Genomic DNA, 12,753 nt, shown 5'->3' on the forward strand with positions numbered 1-12,753 from the left:
TTTTTTAACTTGATTTCCTAGGGTTTAAAAAAAAGGGGGAAAAAACCAAAGTTCTCAGTTTACTCAGTATAATTAAGTTAATTTGGTACTTATGATGTGGCATGCTCTGTATGCTGGTTAGGGTACACAAGGATAATTATGTGTTTCTCCTCTGTGTGGTTTAGAAGGGATCACTGAGCTGCAGAAGTTCTTGATCTATAACTTGAATTTCAAGTTTAATAAAGTCTCTATTTACCTTCAGACTTGCCTCCACGTGGTTTCTGAGCAAAACACAGCACAGCATACATGGAAGGTAATTGATGCATAGCACTGAAATGTGTTCTATTTCTTTATTGCATGAGCACTATCAATATAAGACTTCTTTATACTAGATGCAGTCACACCAGTATTTCAACTATGTTTTAGTGATACCACTTCTAGTGTGAGAAAGTAGAAGTCTCCTGGCCCTTTACACTTCTCTTTTCAGAGTCCCAACAAGAATGCTAGTTAGTTTAAATTCTGAGACACAATTTAAGAGCTACATAGGATAGATGGCAATATTTGTTCCTTATTATGTCCTGATGAATAGTCTACCACTCCCCACACACAGTCAGAATTATTTCTTAAATTCTGCTATTCATATTCATGCTTTGTGTAAATACAGTTCTAAGGGAAAACAAAAGCAACATTAATTATTCACATCTTATTTTTGTTTATAGGAAGAGTCTGTTTTGAAAAATAGACTGCAATTTATAGTAGCACATTTAAGTCATATTAGCTATAATACATTTCTAGCTTTACTTATAGCCAAATTTTCCCCTTTTGAATATCTGCAAGAATTAAACATGAATGCTTGCTATGTGGCATATCTAACATTGCACATTTGTTTATTTGAAAATCTATGTTAATCGAGCCAGCTGTGGCAGGTATCTTGACATACTTGGCCACCCAAAATAAATATGGCATGATTTAACTCCTACTATTCCATTTGCTACTGATTCAAACATCTTTTGGTTACAGGCGCCTATCTCAAGTTTGAGATAGGTGCCTGTAACCAAGTGGACTTTATAAACACATCCTTCTTTTTTTACAATAACAATGACAATTTACTGTAGCTTTAGTTACCTCTTAAATAATGATACTTTGTAATTCTAAAGGTTTTTTCCAAGGATCTCAAGGCACTTTATATATATTCATTAATCCTATCTTCATATCCATAAGAATTTGTACTAAAGATGGGGAAATAAAGGCAAATGGAAGTGCTGCTGTCAAAGATTGCTTAACAAGTCACCAAAAGAATCACTTCTATTCTCCATTCTCTGTATCCATTTTACCCTATTGACAAGTAATGTTGAAACACAGAATAAGACTGAGGTGGCCTAGACTATAGAACAATTATTTGGAAATAGGGCAAATGTTTTCCAGCTTTTTTATCAGGTTTGGAAATTGCTGAGAGTGTAGTCTTTCAAAAGAATGTTGAGTTCAGCTATTAACAATTAAAACAACATCCAGTGCTTCAACAGACGCAATCTGTCTAATACTAGAATGAGATGGAAACACACACATCTTTATTTGAAAGAAAAAGATGAGAACATTTCCTCTTGTTGACCAATCAGTAACACAGACTGATAATTCCTGTTTCCTTAAAAACAGGGAATTTGTTTATCTGCAGTAGTAATCATTTGTTTTTAAACATGAATAAAAGCTCATTCTTTTTTCACCAAAAGACACGTAATTAAAAGATGTTAATCAGAGTATAAACTAGAAATTTTGAATTTAGATCTGGATTTTATATATATGCCAGAGCTAAAATCTGCCCATATATTTAGATGCTAGCTATATATACAAAGAAGGTACCAAAATTCCTTCCAAAGCTAACAACACACTTTAAGGCATACAGATTCAATCCCAAATACCACTGGAAAATGGTAGCACATGAAGAACATCCGCTTTTTGCTGAATCCCATTTTGCTTGCCAAGTCCTTTCCTTTTTTGGAGGTCTGCCATCCCAAACCTGGAGGATATATAAAGCTGAAGATCTCTGATTTTCAGAGAATGGCAAAATGCTGTCACATTACAAGGTACATAGAAAAGGCTGTTGCCAGTTGCTCAATTTACTATAAAATTCTGAGATTTTGCAGTGTGGATGGGATGGCAGATTTTGGCTTAGGATCAGTAAATATGCTCTTCTGGAATATTCAATTTAAAAGAAAATAGGTGGAAATTATTTACTATACATATGTTTCCTATATCCTCAGTGTCTGAATGTAAAATGAATTACAACAATAAAAGGCCTTCCTTAACACAAGTTGAGACATCATGGTTCTTAAAAAGCTGGCAGGCACCAATGCATTGTATATACTGTTGTTCTCACCTTTAATACCACTGGCACCAACAGTGGGAAGTTTTTTTCCAGGAAATGGATACTGCAGACAAGGCCAATAGGCCTGTTCAGGACAAAAGTGAAATATATTCAATAGTGAGAAAAAAACAGTATTGTACAGTTTTAGCTGTACAATACCTATACAGGCCCATTTATTAGTCCTCAAATTTGAATAGATTCTAACAGGTTCATTGTTAATTTTTGTTCTTTTACTTGTATAGGACCACTTGAGAAATTAAAGAGAAGATGAAACCATTTAGTAGAAATTGTTTATATGTAGATAGAATGTGGACAGTTTTTATCAACTTCAGATTAATGAATAAGAACTAAGCCAACTTTAATTTTTGCTAAATGTTATGTACTTTGGAAACAAAAAGACTGATGTAAGACCACAGCACATTCTGCACAGTTACAAAGGTATAATAAAAGATTAAATCAGCCATTGCTTTCATTTCTTTGGTATTGACTCCTGACTTTCAGGTTCACATAAGTTCCAGTCTAATTCAGGCAATGCCAAGTTAGACTAGTTTGGGAGAAAGATTTTTTGCACTTTTTAATGCATTGTAACTGACATAACAAACTGAATGGAACAAATGAAACCCTGGTTCCCCCACTGATAACACCTTTCAGTTACATGATTGTAACTCACAGCAAGCCCTGGCCCACAGTCCTAAATTTTAAACTTTTGTTTCCAAACTATATATCAAGTTTAGCTGTATTTTACATATTTCATTAGTCCAAATACTTGCACTTGAGTCTAATCAAATGATGGAAGGACCACACAAACGTATAAATTATTCAGGAATACAGACCCCACTCAGTCTCGCACACTTAATTGCACAGTCATTCACTCATGCATAGAAATGATCATAAAAGCAAACAATGACATGCTCAGTCATTCACATAATTAGTCAGTCACTGGTTCTTTTCTGAATTGTTGTTCAAATTTACAGGCTTAGAATCTGATCTCACTGTCACCAGTGAAAACCAAGAGTAACTCCAATTAAAATTCACTTAAGATTCATACAGCTCTAGATCAGAACAAAATCCTTCATTGTCTTAGATACTAAACACTGAAAAAGGAAATGACCTGCCATTATTTTGAAGTCTTAAGTAGGATTTTTGTATTATGCATGTCTTTTCTGGCCCTCTGTAAAAGAGTGAATTTCAGCCTATCAGCATAACCGCTTTGGAAGCAAGACAGTAGATTCTGCATTTAGCTACTTTTAATTTACACCAGTGCAACATAGAGCAAAGTGCAGTCTATTATACATAATTTGTAGAATGTGTTTTAGCAGTTGCCTGTGTTGTTGACGGCAGTTGATCCTTCATTAAGATGTGGCTACGAACATTAATTCGTGCAAAATACTTTCTTTCAAAAGTTTAAAATCCATGTATAAAATTGGTCACTTCAGTTTAGTTTCTCTTGTTGGATGCTTTGGATCCAATATGAAGGCGCCAGAGAAGAAACTCATAAAAGTTTTCCAAATCACTAGATAGAAGACTGTTTTTATTTTATGATACAAATTTGATACAAGTTCAAAGCAGTCATTTTTCCATTACTCATTGGTCATTATTCATGCATACACCTGAAGTTAAGATTCTACTTCAAGTGAAATATGAAAGTTAATTGTATCACCCTGTGACAAGCTTCTGCATCACTATGTACTAGATTTGATGTACTGTTATACAAGGCTAAGTACAGACAGTCATAAAGCCTGAGGCTGAATTGATTCACTCTTTGCAGGTTAGTCTAAGATGCATAGATTGAACTGATAAGCAAGTCAACAGACGCTCACTTTTGATCCCAGAAATGCAGCCCCATGCCTGAAGTGGCTCAGGTCAGAAGCTGGCAGGCACTAGAGCATGTCTCCCTGCTCAGCTGGAGCACACAGCTTAGGTCAAGTCTAGCCCACCTACAATGTGAGAGGTGAGGGTTTGTGGGAGAGGTGCAAAGCATCCTGGGATGCTGGGGGACTGTGAGTTAACTTGAATCTGGAGGGGATCTGAGACAGCAGTTCAATAAACTTCTTAAACCTAAATTAGTTAAGTCTGATACTACACCCATCCAGGTTTATCTTACACCAGTTTCTGTCGTTTTGAAAGTGGTCAATGTGTAATTTCTGTCCCTAGTCCAAATGTTTTGTTTTGACATTTATACATTCAAACATCCCCTCCAGCTGCGCTACTACAATAGTTACCCTTTCCTTCCCAAACCATTAAAATCTTGCCAAATGGATTATTATTTTCTCACATTAGCCAGAGTTCATTTTTTGTTTTATTTCCATGAGCAGAGATTTGCACATAAATCAAAGAATCAAATTCAGTGTTTTCCTCTATAATGACTGTCAACTATTTATAAATTCTGAACCAGAAACTATTAAATTGATTGACAGCCCCCCACCAGAGCAAATGGATCTGTATAACCCTTTTCTGAAAATGCATTTAGACTTAGGTTGGGCTGGTAAAGACTAGCATAGCATGCCCATGTCTTTCTGAAGATACTGTCATGTTCTTTAAGTTCTCAGGTTTTGTTTTAAAAATGAATTAAATCTAAACTGTTAAAGCAGCAGGAAAAATATTAAATGAGTATAACCTCAATAGGGATGTCCACTGCTTTATCTAAGCTAGGATTTAAAAGCATTACTTAATACATCTTAGGTAACATACACTACCTAACATGTTTTAATATTTTATCTTCATTATGAAAAAGTGTGTTTTTATCATATGTTAGGTGTCCAGGTTGTAGCCATATTGGTCTAGAAAAAAAAAGCAATCAGGGCTCATGGACAGAAGTGATATCTTTTATTAGACCAACAAATTTTTGCAAAAAAAAATTCTTTAATTGCAAGCTTTCAGGAACAAACACCCTTCATCAGGCATCAGAGAAAAGATTGTAAAAGTTCTCCTGGGTAGAAATGAAAGTTTGTATTTGCATCATCACAGCCTCACAGGAGAACTGAGACTCGTTACCAGCTAAGAACTGCTGCCCAGAGGGTTTTTCCATCTATTCACTCCTTTGTGAAATCCTATGAAACATGAACTTTCATTTCTACCCAGGAGAACTTTTAGAATCTTTTCTCTGATGCCTGATAAAGGGTGTTTGTGCCTGAAAGCTTGCCATTAAAGACTTTTTTTTGCAAAAATCTTGTTGGTCTAATAAAAGATATCACTTCTGTCCATGAACCCTGATCGTTTTATCATATGTTAGCTAATTCAAGAGCCTAGTGAAGACAAGGCACCTTGTACTTTTCAAACGTGTTAACAGGTTAAGGTAAAAACTTTGGGGGAGTCTAGGTTTACCTTGACCTGCTAACTTAAATTAAATTTACACCCATCTTCATTAGGACTTTACTTCATGCTAATTATCACTTTTTAGTTAACATGGGGTGTGTCTATATGTGAATTAATGTGTTACAGTTAATGCACATTAAATTTAGTACCTCTGGGCATTTATACACATACTCTGGGGCGGGGGGGGGGGGGGCAGAGCTGCTCTAATTAAAGTGCCCACAGTGTCATGTGTATGCAGTGTCCCATGCTTCAGAATGGTGGCGGGGGCACCTGAACTAGAGCTCATTCAATGAACTTTAGTTCAAGCACCCTCGCTGCCATTTTGAAATTTGGGGCTGCTGAATAGATGTGACATGGAGGCTGCTGGAGTGACTCAATTAATTGAGTTTGCTCTGATGCGTGCTAATTAGCACACATCAGAGCAGACATTTGGCATGTGTATAGGTAGGTGCCCTCTATTGCGAGGTACTAAGAAAATGTGCATTAGCCTGTCTTAATGCACATTAACTAAAGAGCACAGGGTGTCTATACAAGTACTCTGGGGTCGGGGAGGGGGGTGGTGCTTTAATGACAGAGGCTCTGAGAGCCGCTCTAATTAAAGACCTTCAGTGTCAAGTGTATTCAGCATCCTGTGCTTCAAAATGTTGGTGGGGGCACCTTAACTAGGGCTGTGCAAAATTTCAATGGGTGTTTAGTTTCGAAGCTATTTTGACTTATTTCGAGTTTAAAACAGCGAAATCAAAATGAAACGAAAGGCTTCACAACAGCTTCGAAACGAAATGAGGGGCACTCAAAATGTTTCAAAGCCAGCTTGCTTGCAGCTAAACAGAAACTAAGGAGAGGGAGGGGAAAGAGTGGGGAAGGATTGCTCTGATATTGACATCTAGCTCCCACGTCGATTCCCCAGCTCTCTGTTTGCTTGCCTCAGCTCTCTGATCATTTCCCCAGCTGTTCCCAGGGGGCGCTGACCCCCTATGTGCATGCAGGGTTTCAGCAGGCTGCCGAGAAAAACCCAGTGCTGGTGCTAGCTCCAGCCGGCAGTGGCAGCCTGCTGTCATCCTGCACACAGATCTGGGGGCTTGCGCTCCCTGAGAGGGCTGTGGGGCAGTGCCAGACTCCTCCCAGAGGGAGTGGGTCCCCGGATCTGTGCGCGGGATGACAGCAGGCTGCTGCTGCTGGCAAGTGATATTAGTTTTGCTTTGAACAGTTTGAGGTGCAGTTTCACAAATAACCCTGCAGCTATCTCTTTGAAACTTGTCAGGTTTCATGCCCTCAGGTGGGGCTACCGTCCTGTCGCAGGGCACTAAAGTGCCTGCTCCTAGAAGAGTAGAAACTGCCTGGGGAGAGCCCGAAGAGACAGAATGAAGCCCAGGTGGAGGTTATCAGGGCAACAGGCTAGAGAACGAATTAGCCTGCACCTGGACCTGTCAGCTGACCGGAAAGGGCAGGGCCCTGGGCCCTTATAAATCCCCAGGCCGGAACTAGGGGGGACAATTTGTTGCCAGCGGCCAAGTGGGAAGGAGCCCTCCTAGAGGAAGAGGCCTGAGGGCGAGTCTACCTTCTGGGAATGCCTGGGGCAAAGTCTGAATCTTTTAAAGGGGTGGAGAATGATGGGAACATTTGTGTTATCTTATAGCCCTAGAGGCTTATGTTTTGTTTGCCATTTCATAACAACTGGTGGTTTGGGTGAGGCTATTTGGGGAAGGAGGAGGCCTCATTGGGGGCCCACTGCAGCGTGGGGACCCCAGTTTCAGAGAGGGCATGGGATTTGGGGTGCACAGACCCTGGCGCCAGAGAGGGCACGGCACGAGGGGCGCAGAGACAGGGTTGTGGAGAGCCCAGGTGCCGGTGAGGCATGGAGACAGGGCTGCAGAGAGCCCAGAGAGGACAAGGGGGCCAAATCGCAGCAAGGCCTAGACTGGATAACGTCAATGCCTTCTGCGAGGATTGGGGTGTGGTAAAGGGGCGGTTGGAGCCACGCATATAGCCCATAAGGCTGGGGTGTCTCCAGGAGAACTATTTTGAAATAGGACCCACAAGGGGTCCAGGACCCACGGGGTTCAGGGAAGTCCAACAGGACCATGCTCAAGTAGGCTTAAAGGCAGCCTCCCTACTCATTACCATTACATAAGATGCGGCAGGCAAGAATAGAGGGTGCCCAGCAGGCCGTACTAGCATGGTCGAGGGGCCCTAGGGGTAACATGGCTATCGTTGAGGACCCCATCCCATGACACATCCCTGCAATTTGCATGCAGCATCAAAACAGCAAACAGTTTTGATGAAATGAAACGGAACAGTGCTTCAAAACAGTGAAACAAAACACTGTCCCTTTGAAACGGTGAAACGGAAGTCAAAATGAAGAGGTGCTGTTTTGCACTGCCCTAACTTTAACTAAAGCTTGTTCAATGGGCTTTAGTTAAAGTGCCCGCGCCACCATTTTCAAATGCAGGGACACTGAATACAGGCAGTCCTCAGACTTACGATGCAATTTGTTCCTGAAAACTGGATCTTAAATCGAAACGTCATAACTTGGAACCAATTTTCCCATAGGAACAACGTTATTCATGAAGGATTGGTTCCTTTATGACGCTGGATACAGCTGTGTCCAGCTGGTAAGTCTGGTGTGGTGGAAGGGGAGGAGGAAAGGAAGGGGTGTAGCGGGGTGAGACAGAGGCTGGGTCTGGGGAAAGTTGCTTGTCTGGCGGTTCCCACTGCTCGTCTGGGAGGGCATGGGGGGGGTGTGCCCCCAGATTTGCGTGGGGTGGGTGGGGCTGGGTCTGCATCGGGTTGGTGCTGGGACTGGGAGCTATGCCCTCTTGCCACTTGCCCAGCCAGGGTGAAGCGGGGTGGGACAGGTGTGGAAGGGGCTGCTGTGCTGCCTCCAGACACACAGCGATCAGCAGCAAGCACTGCCCGCCCCCCTCGGACAAGCCATGGCTCTGTTCCATGCCCGATCTGCCATGGCTGTGTGAGCAGCAGCAGGGCATGTGGGGGTGTGCCCTTGGATTGGGGTGGGCAGCAGGGTGAGGTGGGATGGGCGGCAGAGCGGAGGTTGTGGGGGGCCATAGCACACCCATAGGTCCCGCTGCCCACCTAGAGTGCAGCCTGGCACAGCCCCAGCACCGCTCGCCCCGATCTGGGGGCACCCCCCCCCATGACCTTCTGGATGAGCATTGGGAGCCACCAGATGAGCAACTTGCCCCAGCTCCAGCCCCTCCCTTACCATGGAGGGCTTTGATCTGCCCCCGCCACAAGCCTTCCCTTCCCCTATCCTTCCCCCACACTGAACTTACCAGCTGGATGCAGCTGTTTCCAGCATTGTAAAGTCGAAACCCAGGCTGGAAGGTTGAAACAGGGTGTCAATTTATAAATATCTTAACGTTGTCTTAATGTTGTTCATTGTAACTCGAAAAGTTGTAATTAAGCTGCTGGAGAGCGATAATTAGCACGCTCCAGAAGATTCACAGCAGACTGGATTAATTGAGTCTGGTTAGATGGATACTAATTAGCATGTGTTGGAGCAGAGGTCTGTCACGTATATAAGTGCCAACAGTTTTTAAATGATGCTTTAATGCACATTAGCCTATTTTAATGTGCATTAACTAAATAGCACTTACAACATGTAAATGCTGCAGCACTGGGCACTTTGAAAAGCACCTGGCGCTGCAACTCTCACAATTGTATAAGTGGCAAAATGTACGTCAGTGCTGAGAAAATGGGGTGGTGTACTTTTGAACTAAAACACATCAGAGGTGCTTTAGTTCAAAAGTGCACCACCGCCATTTTCAATTAATTGAGTCTGCTCCAAAGCGGCAGATCTCCAGCACATCACAGGATGACAAAGTATGTGTATAAATGCCCATGGTTTTTTTAGTGATGCTTTTATGCGCATTAAAATAGGCTACTATGCATTAAAGCACACATGTAGGTACACCCATTAAGTAATAATATACCTCTTTTAGTTTAAGACAACAGTAGACAATGCATTAGCGAAAATAAGTGAAAATATTAAGAAAATAGTTGAAAATATTTAATTTGTCATTAGGAAACATGCATAATTTATAGTGAATGACATTTCATTTTAGTGCCACAGATGATGAACCTATAGCACCATTTTTTATTCCTCAAAACCAAGAAGGTCAGACAGAAGAAGCCTAGTATGGGCTATTGACATATTCAATACTAGCCCAGAAGACACTTTCAGTCGTGTTTTGAACACATTCATAGATTCATAGATGTTAGGGTCGGAAGGGACCTCAATAGATCATAGAGTCCGACCCCCTGCATAGGCAGGAAAGAGTGCTGGGTCTAGATGACCCCAGCTAGATGCTTATCTAACCTCCTCTTGAAGACCCCCAGAGTAGGGGAGAGCACCACCTCCCTTGGGAGCCCGTTCCAGACCTTGGCCGCTCGAACTGTGAAGAAGTTCCTCCTAATGTCTGATCTAAATCTGCTCTCTGCTAGCTTGTGGCCATTATTTCTTGTAACCCCCAGGGGTGCCTTGGTGAATAAATCCTCACCAATTCCCTTCTGTGCCCCCGTGATGAACTTATAGGCAGCCACAAGGTCGCCTCTCAACCTTCTCTTGCGGAGGCTGAAAAGGTCCAGTTTCTCTAGTCTCTATTGATACATTGATACCTTTTTTCGGGAGAGGCATCTAATTTTGAAGATGTACTGGGACAGAGTTTATTTTTATGGATGGATGTTGGAAGACCAATATCCTAACATGACCTCAGATTTCAAAAACACCTGCACCTGAAAAGTATATGTAGTACTTAACAGTATTATAATATTATCTTATTAGTGTATTATATGTTGATGTTATTTTTATTATACTTAACAGAGAATTTAACAGTTTGCCAAATATGAAATTAATTTTAAAACTGTGGATTTTGACTAACTCAATCATTGCAATTTGAATTTTTTTATTTCATCAGGTGTGCTATAAAGTCATATTTGCATTAGGTTTAAATGATCGTTAGTTGTTGAATTTGTGAGAACATAAACTATTTGGACTACATATTATAAAAAGTATGTAGGGAGAATGTAGCTACTAAAACTTCTTTACCATTTTAGACTGTCAAGACTAGACAAGCCTAGGCTATAAATATATGCCATTACAGAAAAAAGAAGAGATTAGACATAGGTAAACAAAAGGAGAAAAAGGGAGGTTCAGGTTGTAAGAAGGAAGCCAAAGGTGAAACAGTACATATAGGGAAAATACATACAAAAGTAGGAGGGTAACTAGATGTGAGGAGAATGCATACAGAAGGCAAGTAATGGACAAACAAAGTGAGGTTTTATAACTACATTCATCTTTACAAGTCTTTAATTAATTATACAGGTACCATTAAATTTTGTTACCTAATGGCCACTTATACACGAGACATTGCATAGGAGTCAGTTTTTCTCTTTAACAGCTGACTTTGCAACCTGAAATGCATGATGATTCCATAGAGTAAAATTTACTTCTTTAAATGTTAATAATCTTCTTCATCATCTTTGTCTTCTTCCTCTTCTTCTATCTGATAGAAGAAGACATTTTTCTTTTTCTGATAGGAGAATAAATGTTAATAATATTAATTTTAAAGAGAAATTAGCTACACTGTTTTTTCCACAAGACAGAGCTTCTGATATCAGAAACAAAAAAGTTTGTCTTCAAACCTCTCCATTTTAAACAAGAAGATATGATCATGTACGGTATTATCTTTAGTGTCATATCATTAGATTTTAATTCTTTGTGCTGCTATCAGTTCCACCCTTGTGTGTCATGCAACTATTTTCCTGAAACAGGATGTTTTGTAGTAAAATGTTGTCTTACAATCTCTATGTGGGAGGTGAACTGACCGATAACCCTAAAGGCATCTTTGTCTAGTGAATATTCTGTATGAAGACGAGACAAATAATCAGTTAAATGTCTGATAGTTTGTATGTCAATATGGGGATGAAACTAATATAACTGGAAAGCTAAGAACTAGCTGCATGTGATGGCAGCTACAGTATGAGACAAGAAGGCCATGAATTGTAAGGAAATGTGAGCATTTTGATATATTAGCCCTATATTGTGATAGCTAAAGGTCCAGTAGTGTATTTGTCTGTGTTCTTCTTGTTGTACCTTTTTTTCTTGCTACACACTGAACTTTTAAAATCTTGAATTCTGCTTTCAACACCTCCAGGTCATGGATAGGTTTACATTTAAATTTCTAGCTGTGATTTACATTCCCAGGTTTTACACTAGTGTTTTATGCTCAAAATACAATATTTGATTCAGGTTGTGAGCACACTGTCTCTTTCATGGAGACTTTGGTTTTCTTGGTTTTTGTTCTCTAAATGTAAACTAAAGGTCAGTGTGACTAAAAGCATGCTTACCCTATGTGTATAGAAAATACACATCTGTATCATTTTGATTACTAAAGTAAGATCTAAAGAAAATATAGAAGACTGAAATAACTTTCAAAATTGGTTATAAGGTTGCATTTCTTTCTGTGAAAATTATAAAAGTAGCATTAAAATGTTAATGGAAAACATTTAAAAAGGAATGTTATTTTAAACAAAGTTGATATTCACATGGTGAATTATAACATTACCAATTAAAATTAAATAATTACTACAGTGAGCAAACATAATTAAATCAATCATTCTGAAAAATAATTAATCATAAACACCCAATTGAATGTGTTTAAAATATGGGAGCATTGAACCAGATTAGCTGTTGTTGGTGGTGGTCTGATGAGATATTAGTTCTGTAGAGCAGACATTTATATATATACAGTCTCACTGAATTTACATGCATTTGAATGCAGTATCTAGATCATGAAATCTCATTGTTAAAGTTATCACTGATAGTTTATTAATTTTATAGGATAATATGAAACCACTTTCCAAAAAAGTAACCACTTACTTCACAGGGAAGATCTTCTTGTAGAGTCTTAGATAAAATTTCACATGCTTAAAGTCCAGTATATTGGAAAATGTGTACAGCAGTATTATGAAGTGAATAAATAACTGGTGTGCCTAAGCTACAGCTGCTACTATAGATCTGCAGAGCGTCTTATTTAGCTCACACCCATTGTCCGCCTGCTATAACAAATAATTTG

The sequence above is a fragment of the Alligator mississippiensis genome, chromosome 5 (assembly GCF_030867095.1).
Source record: "Alligator mississippiensis isolate rAllMis1 chromosome 5, rAllMis1, whole genome shotgun sequence".
NCBI lineage: Eukaryota > Metazoa > Chordata > Crocodylia > Alligatoridae > Alligator > Alligator mississippiensis.